Consider the following 10,221-nt stretch of genomic DNA (forward strand, 5'->3'; position numbering starts at 1 on the left):
TCAGGAAATGCACAAAAGAAAAGCCACGCAAAAACCTTCGGTGTGGTTTTACAGCCGGTGCAGAAAAAGGCAGGTAACATCAGTCAATATCGTACCATATTTTTTTTTTATACCTCAATGTCTGCCTATAACTGGGTGTTGTTTCATGTTCAGATTGGGTCTTTGAAACAAATTTACAGTGTTTTTCCTGCAACATATAATGTATATTATAGCATTTCAGTGTGCTGCCTTTCTATCACAGATTGTGGAGGCAACCATTTGAACTAATCAATCCCAAACTTAGGCCTTGTATAAACATTTTTGAAAGACAAAAATATCAACATTCTTAATACTTGGAAGTCTATCTGTGGTGCCAAAGCATGGTTTCGCCATAGAAACCATTTGATAAAAGGTACTGTAGTTGTATATAAGAAGCTACATGCATGCATGGGCTCTACTTTCACTTCCTGTCCTTCCTGTAAAATGGTGTGTCACTCCTCGAGCAGCGGTTTAAATCATAACCTGATCAACATGCAGGTCTGTAGATAAAGCTTGGAACGTGAAACCAGGCTGCTGTCGCGGTCCTCCAACTTGTTGAATCAAGCCTCCGTCCAGCTCCCTAAACTAGTCTAGCTAAAGTGTTTGCACAAGTTAAAGTAGCCGTATAACAGTTAGAGCACACTCATATTTCAGATTGACTTCCTTCTGCATAGGAATCAAAAATTGTATAGTGGATGCAACAAACTTGTTCCCTTGGCAGTTTTCTTTTAATGCGTGTTGTGAATGAATGTTTACATTTTAGTGCAAATATGTGTGGACTTGTCATTGTTTTTGTTAAATTATTATCAAAAAAAATGAATGAAATTCAACCTGAGGCCCTGAGTGGATGAAGGAATGAGTAGAGATGATCTCCTTTTGTATATTTTGATATGGAAACAGTCTTGTTGCAGTACTAATAACCTATGCTGTGGATGTATGTTGTATAAACAATGGTGGACCTTATAACAGCTGTTGGTGTGGTTTGAAAGTGACCTTGTAACGGTAGATGGACTCAGATACATTGTGTACTGTGACAGGGTCTTAATCTCATGTTGCGATCAGCCTCAAAGGATTGTGCATGCTTCACATCCCAGTATAATATTCCCACAATTTTGTAACACATTTAAATTTTTTTTGAAACGCTCGTGGAAGTTATGAATCCGAAGAGCCTTGAATTCTTAAATTTGATGCTCAGTAACTGATTGGAGCTTTAAAATGAGAGTTTAGTTAATACATGTACACATATTGGATTTGTTTTTCAGCTATGTATTCCTTGTTTTATAGTTTTTTGGCCATTTTGAAAATCTTTCTTATTGTTTCCATTCAGGAAGTGTTTTTTTTTACAAAGAAAATACTTTTGTCTTGTGTTCTTAAATTTTATGATTGCACACATTTGTATTTTGCCGAATTGAGGAAACTTTTAACGTGGGAATTCTTAACGGATGTTTAGCACACACTAAGCCTTGAAAGGTAGTTATAGATTATGGGGGTTCAAGTTGGGAGTTAGAAGTTTGTTCGTCTGCTTAGGGGAAACTAAACGGTGTCTGTAGGATTTATCCCTGAATTTCTGATGCAATATACATCTTGGTATGTTCTTATGATTTGATGTTTTTATTTTGTACCCCAACCAAACAGTCATAGTATCTCTTGACCATAAGTTGTATCATCAGTTTATACTTTTTTAAGTTAAGACTTCATTGTTTGGAGATCTCAGCAGCAGTCCATACCAGTGGTCAGAATGACTCTCCGCATCTCTATTTTTGCCAGCACGTGTGTGATACACTCCAAGTCTTCATAACTGTCATTCTCAATCATGTTCGTCATGTCTTCCACACTTGTTTTAGTGTATGAAAAGTTGTTTCCCTCCATTCGACCCCTTGTGCCCAAATGTCAAACTGGCCTTTATGAAATTTCTACCATGTGGATATCTGATGCAGACTGGTGTGACATTGTGTTTTTGTATTGTCTTAACAGTGCTTGAAATAAATGCATTACAAAGGGACTTCAAAGTCCAGGACCACAACATGTTGTCATTTGTCCCTCATTCAACAGTAAATGCATTCATCTAAGTGTGTGGCACCATAAACCATAATAATCTTTCTTTGGTGTTGCGGTGATCAAATATTGCACTCTACACTGATAAACACATATAAATACTACAATAATGATCACTATGTGAAGAAATACTACATTAGGTAATGTTTGACTCACTCTTTAGTACACAGATATAATCCATGTTTTAGCCTTTGCAGCTTTCCATATACAGTTGTTTCCATATTAAATCTAAAACAGTCTCGGAGCCTAAAATGTAAGAGGAAGTCGATGAGCTGGAATAATCTTTGAGCCTTGAGGAACTAAGATATTATTGGTGAAAACAAAAGAGACTGGAACTGAATATGTAAGACTTTATAATAGATCACCTCTGGCCAGATTCCCCTTCAATTGAATCAATATCAAATAACCCTAGCACTGCTTTTGTCATTTAGTTAGCTCATTTAATACCTATTCAATTTCACTGTATATACTTATATTGTATATACGTTATATACACTGTATATACTTTTTATTTTCTTAAATGAAATATGTTCTGCTCTGCTATTTTATTGTATTGTATATATTGAGCATTTTTCATACTTAATATGTGTATGTTTACTCTGTAACTTTGCTTGCTGCTGCTACTGCTTTTTCATACGATCAGGATTCTTTGCAATAAAAGAGGTCTTAAAGTAGACGCAAGCAGCCTCCCAGTTTAAAGATTGTCAGGTTCAAATTTCCATTATGGGACGAGGCCATCCGGTGACCCCTCACTAATCGTTCGGACTTTTCCGCTCGGCTTCGTCTCTTTCCGCGCTCTTCATATTAGTTCCCACGCACTCTCCTTCCCTGCGCCGTGCTGAGCTGGAAAATGGCTGTGTAGGGGAGCAGGGAGTCATGAACGGGAGAAGAAAGAAAGAGCGAGAGAAAGAAGGCGAAGCGATACACGAATAGGAGGATTGCTAGAAGACCATTGCACACCGATAAAGTATCGTCTGCAGATGAGGCACCGCACGGACTCTTGTCTGCAACTTTGAAGTGTTTGAAGCGCCGCAGCCAGAAGTGCGAAGAGTCAAGAATTATCCGCGGGTGAGTTTTTCTAAGTTATTGCACATTTCCAGTACAGCCACTGTACTGGAAAATGGTGGAAGCGCTGCAAGTGTGCTCTGCGCACGCAGCTTCATGCTGTCGACTCGTGCCCTAGTTTAAAAGTTTTAACTCAATATTGTTTTTCCCTGTGTATATATATATATATATATATATATATATATATATATATATATATATATATATATATATATATATATATATATGTGCATGTATATATATATATATATATATATATATATATATATATATATATATATATATATATATATATATATATATAGATAAAAATATTATTTGTGTTTGTATAACGTTAATAGCACGTTGCTCGGTGCTCGCGCTTGTCGACAGTTGGACGTGTATTCAAGCTGAGCCCGTTAAGTTCACGTTGCAAAGCATTAACCTTTGTTTTCTAAAATTTGCTTCTGAGTTTACGTTACGTATTTTGTTTTGTCGTTCATTCTTGATACGTTGGTTGATACGTTGGTTGATACGTTGGTTGAAAACAAAACTTGTAATCTCAATTAGCTCTCGTGCAGAAATTAAACCTCCAAGTCAGAGTTAATGGCTTTTTTTTTCTTCATTTAAATATTTTATTTATTTAGCTTTTTAGCTTAATTCTGAAATTCAAAAGTTACTAAGATTTAACAAGTTGTAGTCATAAACACAGCAAATACTAATAACCCTAACTTTGCATTGTACTCCGTGTGTACAACATTGATAGTATGTGACACGAGAGCCTTTGCATTGACTGCAGCCTATAGAAGCTGTGTGTGCATGTGCGTGTGTGAGTGTGTGTCTGTGTGTGTGTGTGTGTGTGTGTGTGTGTGTGTGTGCGCGCGTGTGCGTGTGCGTGTTATAACCCTGGTTTGAGGATTTGGCACGCATCAAGGAGTTAATAGACATTGTGCTACTTGGATAATAAGACAAGCCACTCAAGGGTGTGGAGATCCCTCCTCTTTCTCATGTAATTATTGGACACAGCATTATGCAATCAAATGTCAATCCTTCATTATACTGCTTTATCAATGTGAAGCATGACTTGTGGCAAAGCCTTCATTCTTCCTCGAAATGTCTTCAAATGGTCAGAATGACTCGCAGGGCTTGTTACATTAAAACTTCCTAAAGAAGTGGAGCAATCGCAAAATGCCAAGTGTCACTACTCAACTTCAAATTCCACCAGACACAGTACAGCTGTGGATATTTTTGTTATATGTCCTTCAGCTGGGGGACCCAGTTAATTATGTTATTTAATTGAAATGGCAGCAGAATAGTCTTTAGATACAGTTTAGACGTGGCTCTGCGAGAAATCCTGCAGATGTGGGGCTGGGATTTATACCCATGAAAAACCAAACAGCTCATAGTTAACAAAAGTTTGAATTTATTAAAGGTTTTGGGAGATTAATACGGCAAGATGCACAACACACTGGGTACAAATCTAGTTAGACACTCGTAATACACTTTTTGAAAACCTCTATCCTGCATGTGACCATGTCACTAACTTACTGACTGTTTTCGCTCTTAAGAATCAGAATAAGCTTTATTAGCCAGGTATGTGTGCAAGAAATCGGACTCAGTTCTTTTGCATTTCTATTGATGCATTTACACAGAAATAGAAATAACAGCAAGGGGTTCCCATGATTTTGACAGACTGAGGGCCAGACAAATGCATCAATTGCTATTACTTCATCACCAGCCAAGTCAAAGTGGTTCCTTAATAATCTCTCTGTGTTGTGATGATTAGTATTTGACTAGACTCGTCGTTGCTGTGTGTTACACTGTATGTTACCTGTATTTATTCATGTTCAGGCCAAATAGAATGGGTCTGGGTCAAGTTTCAGGCTAACTAGCATACGAACTACGCAGGAAAAAAGCTTGTGGTATTTTTAACTGGTCAAGACTTCTCAGATTTAATTTCTTTGTTGCTGTCGAAATGTTTTAATTTAAAAGCCTGGTCGCGTGGACTTAATGTCGCATGTTAAACCAGCTGAGCCGTTGAATTACCTGCATCTTGTATACCTTCTGATAAATACAGTGAGTCCTCTTTGACTGTAGAGCCTTTTGGTGTAGCCGACTTTTCAGAACAGTGCCGTCTCAGTTATACATAATCTTTGTAGCAGATGTTTCTACTTAGCGAAGTGAGTTTTTAAACTTCATTAAGGACAGATAGAATTCAGGTGATCATAACTCAAATCATATACTACACAATACTTTAGCCCCCATTTTAGGTTGAAAACCGAGTCCTCACAAGCTCCTGTGTGGCCGGTTGGCCTGTCCTCGCTGCCTGTGGCGCAGTTGATTTTTCAGTTCCATGTGGACAGATGGCCCGAGGCCAGGCTGCATGCGTGGTGGCTCTGTAGTCAGCTCCTCACCAGCAGGTCCGTGAAGGGCCAACGCATACATCACATTTAAAGCAATAACTGTGTGTCCACGTAAATGTCAGAATTTTGTTCAATGCATGCTTTTGTTTCGATAAAAGTAACTTAAAAACAACAGAAAACTTCGGCCTTTCTTCTCTTAATGCATGAAACCCATAAACTGTGTCTCTGAGACATACAGCAATTTGTTAATTTTATCTTTTTATTTATAAAAAGTGTAGATGCAAAAACAACATTCGTAAACTCATTAAACCATCAACTTTTTTTGAAAAATAATCACAGCCATGGGCTGAACTGCTGCTGATATTTGGCCTGGATTTGCCAGGGCATGTTCCCCATCAAACCTTCAAAGAAATTGTTAAAACGACGGGTTCACTGAATCTTACACTGACAAACATAGATGTGACTTAAATGTGAAGTCACAATTGATGATGATGATTAGTAGGTTGAAAAGTGAAAATGAACAACCTCAGGTCTTCAGAGAAACGTCTGCATTGGTAGCTGATAGCTGGGTGATAGATTGACAGGAGAACTACATTACATACATGATAGAGGTATGTTTTATGTCGGTAATTAATATAAAACTAGACCTATAAATTGTCCCGGCGGATATATCGGCTGATATTAGCTTGTTGTAGATATATTTTAATTGGTTTACTGTCAGTCGGTACAGAAACTCCAAACAAAGTGTGAGGTATAGAAACCGTGTATATAGTGTGTACATCAGAGAGCACTGTCAAGTTCCTTTTTACACTTTAAAAAGTCACATATACACACACACCAAAAATCGGAGGGATTTTTATCAAGACTGCCTTATGTTGAGAAAAGAATATCTATACTGGGATCAGTGTTGACCTAAAAAATGCTGTATCAGTCGGGCTATAATAAGATAAAAATAATGTTTCTGTGATTTTCTTTCCTCCATATTTTTGCATCAAAGTATGAAGTAACTTGATCCAATCTTTACTTTGCTGGATCTGCCAAAATGGAGTCCTGGCTGGTTGTTTAGTCCACTGACAGTTTGGATTCTCTAGAACAGTGGTTCTCAAATGGGGGTACGTGAAGGCACTCCAGGGGTATGTTATTTAATAAATATTCAATCAATTATAAGTGTAAGTTCATAAACTGAATTGTATATATTCTATATTAAATCAGACACTGATGGCACAGCGCTGGGTATTACATCTTTTTTTCAACTGGGGGGTACTTGGCTAAAAAAATATTTCACAGGGGTTCATCACTGAAAAAAGGTTGAGAACCACTGGCCTAGAAAATGTACTGTACCGTCCATGATCTATCAATATTACATTACAAAATCATATAATGTGAAAGAAGACTTTATCCATATCACTCACTCATGACATATACATAATATAAATAGTGTAGGGCTGCAGCAAACCTTTACTTTAAAAATCAATGTATCTGCCAGATCAAAAGATCCAATTCATGTTTTTATTTTTAGTGCGACCAACAGTCCAAAAACCCACAGATATTTATTTTACAATTAGATAAAACAAAGAAAAGCAAGCTAATTGTTTCAACTCTTAATTAGTACTTGTTTTTTTATGTCCAAATCTCATAATTTGCATATACATATTAAAAGACTAACAGTAAAAAATAAAAAATCTATTGAAATCCAGCAATGCAGTATAACCAGATCAAAATGAACAAATGGTTAAACAAATAAATGTACATTTTGGTCTTTAAGCAATGGCAGTAGCTCCTGTCTCACTCGACTGTGTTAGTGATGCTCTGAATAGCTTATTTTTTACATTATGCATGCTGGTGTATAACGAACAGGTCAGAGCTCCACTAGCTGACTCAACACAGCGAGAGTCCTTTGATGTCTGCAGACAGCGGAGGAAAATCTAGATGCCATTTTTAGTTCTGAATAACATTAGAAGAATTGACAGTGAAAGTATTTATCTGTGTACATTATAAAATACAGAGCTATGTTTATAATGCACAGTTCTTATGTATTTACCACAAAGTGTATTATTTACCTGTAATTTATTGGTATACCAGCAGTTTATAGAGCATTTTGTCATAGTTTCTCACTGTGATTCTCTTTTCTATATCCCAGAATGTATTTATCTTTCTTTTTTGGGATATGATCATCCCATGTATCATCCTGTTCACTCAGAAAAACAAAAATCATCTCTTTCATCTCATTGCACCATTTCAACATGACTCATGGAATTCCCTCCAATCACATGCAGCCTTCAGTTTTTCCATGCTATGTTTTTCATCATTATTCTTGGTCAGCTTCATTTGGTTTAAATCATAATTTCATCAATAATGATGAGCAATCATCAAGGTTGCAAAGATGAGAAAAGTCAAGTGTGTGGCAAAAGGTGTAGTTGTTTGTGTCCGATGTTTGATCACTGCCTAGATACATTTTCTAATATTAGAACATTTCCTTGATTTGCCCGGCTTCTCTGGTGACTGGGGAGCACATGTCCAGAGCAGCAGCCAATCAGAGCGCAGGATTAGCTTTCCCTCTCTCTAGCAACAGTGAGTTACTTGCCGCCTATTCATTAATTATTTTCCTGTGGTCTCCCTCAGCCGTTTGGACTCTGCTGATAACAAAGTGCTCCGTCTCGCAGTCTCACTCTGTTTTTTTTCACTACTTTCTGTCGCCCTCTGCTCTGATTGAATAAAAAGTATTAAAAAAAAAGAAGGATGGATCCAGTGGCACTGAGCTTGCCAGCTGCTGCTGCTGCTGCCCTCAACTGTGAGTGACTACAACACTAACAGACCAAGACTGTAACAGAGATGACACTTCTCTCATCTCGTACGACTTTTTCTGCTCTGGAACTAAATAATAAAGAAGGATTACGGAACAAGAGCACTCCCTGCACACTGCTTTTTCTTTTACTTCGTCTTCACCTTGTTTTTGCCTCTTTTCTGCAGCAGTGCTCTGCCTGTAAACAAATAGAACATGGCAACTGGAAAAACGACTGGACTTTTTCGCTGGCTGAGGATGGGGGGGGGGTGGCGGGGGGAGTTGGAGGCAGGACTGTGTGTGTTCGGGAGCTGGGTGAGTGGGGGGGGGGGGGGTTGGGGGAGCAGGTGGAGAGAAGAAGGAGGAGGGAGTTTAGGGTGGGGGGTTATGGTGGTGTGAGGATTGCGGGCTGTGGTTGGGTATGCCAGTGCCACGTGTCTAGCCTGGCACCTCTTGCTTCTCGGCTCGAAGGATGTTGGACCGAGAATCTGGCTCAGCCTGTCCGGCTTCTCTCTGTACCAAAAGTGGGGTGAGTGTTGCACTCTGCTGCTTCCTGTCGTCACGATAACTCTTAAACCTTTCGGAAAAAGATGATATGGTTACTCACAAAGGTTTGCAGTGTATGTACGTTCGCTTTTCGAATGTCGTGGTGGAGGGCGGTGGGGGGTAGAGAGGATAATCTAGAATAAGGTCCGAAAGCATACACTTTGTCATTCAAAGATGCAAAGGTTTATTTTTATTTTTTTATGTTGTAATCTAGAATTATTTAAGCGTCTATAATGCATCACTCAAAACATTGTCCTTACAGAAACGTAAAAGAAATGATTGCACAACATCGGGCCTCGCGACCCAGGCCTATGGTTATTTAGATTTGGATGTTTTGAGAAATTGCCCCAAATAGCTCCTTACTCCTGGCATACACGACCAGTACTTCCATCCACCGTCCTGTCTCCGTCACTCTCTACCTGCTCCGTCTCCTCACTGACATCCTTTCATCCCGTCCAGAGAGGTTAACTCGACCATTGTCCCACGTTGGTCCACAGACCACAGATTCACTTAATCTGGTGGAAACCCTAATCTCTCTCTCTTCCTCACTCCCTATTTCACCTCTCAGTATAGTTTCCGATTTTCATTGGAACTTTGAGGCATTTTTATTTTATTGTCCCGCTCAAATATAAAATGGCCCAAAAAAAAGAGACATTATTTTTTCCATATAATGATAATTACGCACTTGTGCATAGCATTTTATTTGGCCTTGGAATAATCTTTATCAGAGACTCTTCGTTATAGGTACACAAATGACCCCATTGCTGTATATAGATAATATTATACAATTGATTGTCATGCATGCAACATTTGCTTTTAAGTGGTATTTTCTGATGTTGTGCCAGTCTTGACTGTACATTCGGTATTCTCATCAATAGACTTGGTCCAGTATGATTTAGCTATTTTAACAGAATGAAGCCAAAAATATTTCTGAGGCAACACAGAGCTGCCTTTTTTCTTCTTCTTCTCTCCTACGGAGAGAGAACTGTTGCGAAGGGTTCTGCATGTTTTAGAAAATCCTGGTCGCCCTACAGCCGTGATGCAGGTCCTAGTTTCCTCTTGCATGCTCATTCTGCGAAAAACGTTTTCCTCGCCATTTTGCATGGATTTCTTTGGTCACTGCAAATCGCACATGTTGTTGTGTGGGAAGTTGAAGGGACGTTTATTTCACAGTGAAACTTCTTGTTCCTGTGGAAACTGATGTGTCAGTTCAGGCTGTGAGTGTGTGAATGTAGAGTGGAGGGATTGGAGGCTCCTGTCCAGGGACCCAGTCTGCTGTTGGTCATGACGCAGCAGCATCATCCGATCTCTCTGTCCTAACCGAAGACTGCACAAGTGCATGGAGCTGCCGCAGTTCGCCATTTTCATGCATCGCTTTAAGCTTCGCTTCACATCGATATGTGCCGCTTTACT

Source organism: Taurulus bubalis (genome assembly GCF_910589615.1).
Source record: "Taurulus bubalis genome assembly, chromosome: 1".
NCBI lineage: Eukaryota > Metazoa > Chordata > Actinopteri > Perciformes > Cottidae > Taurulus > Taurulus bubalis.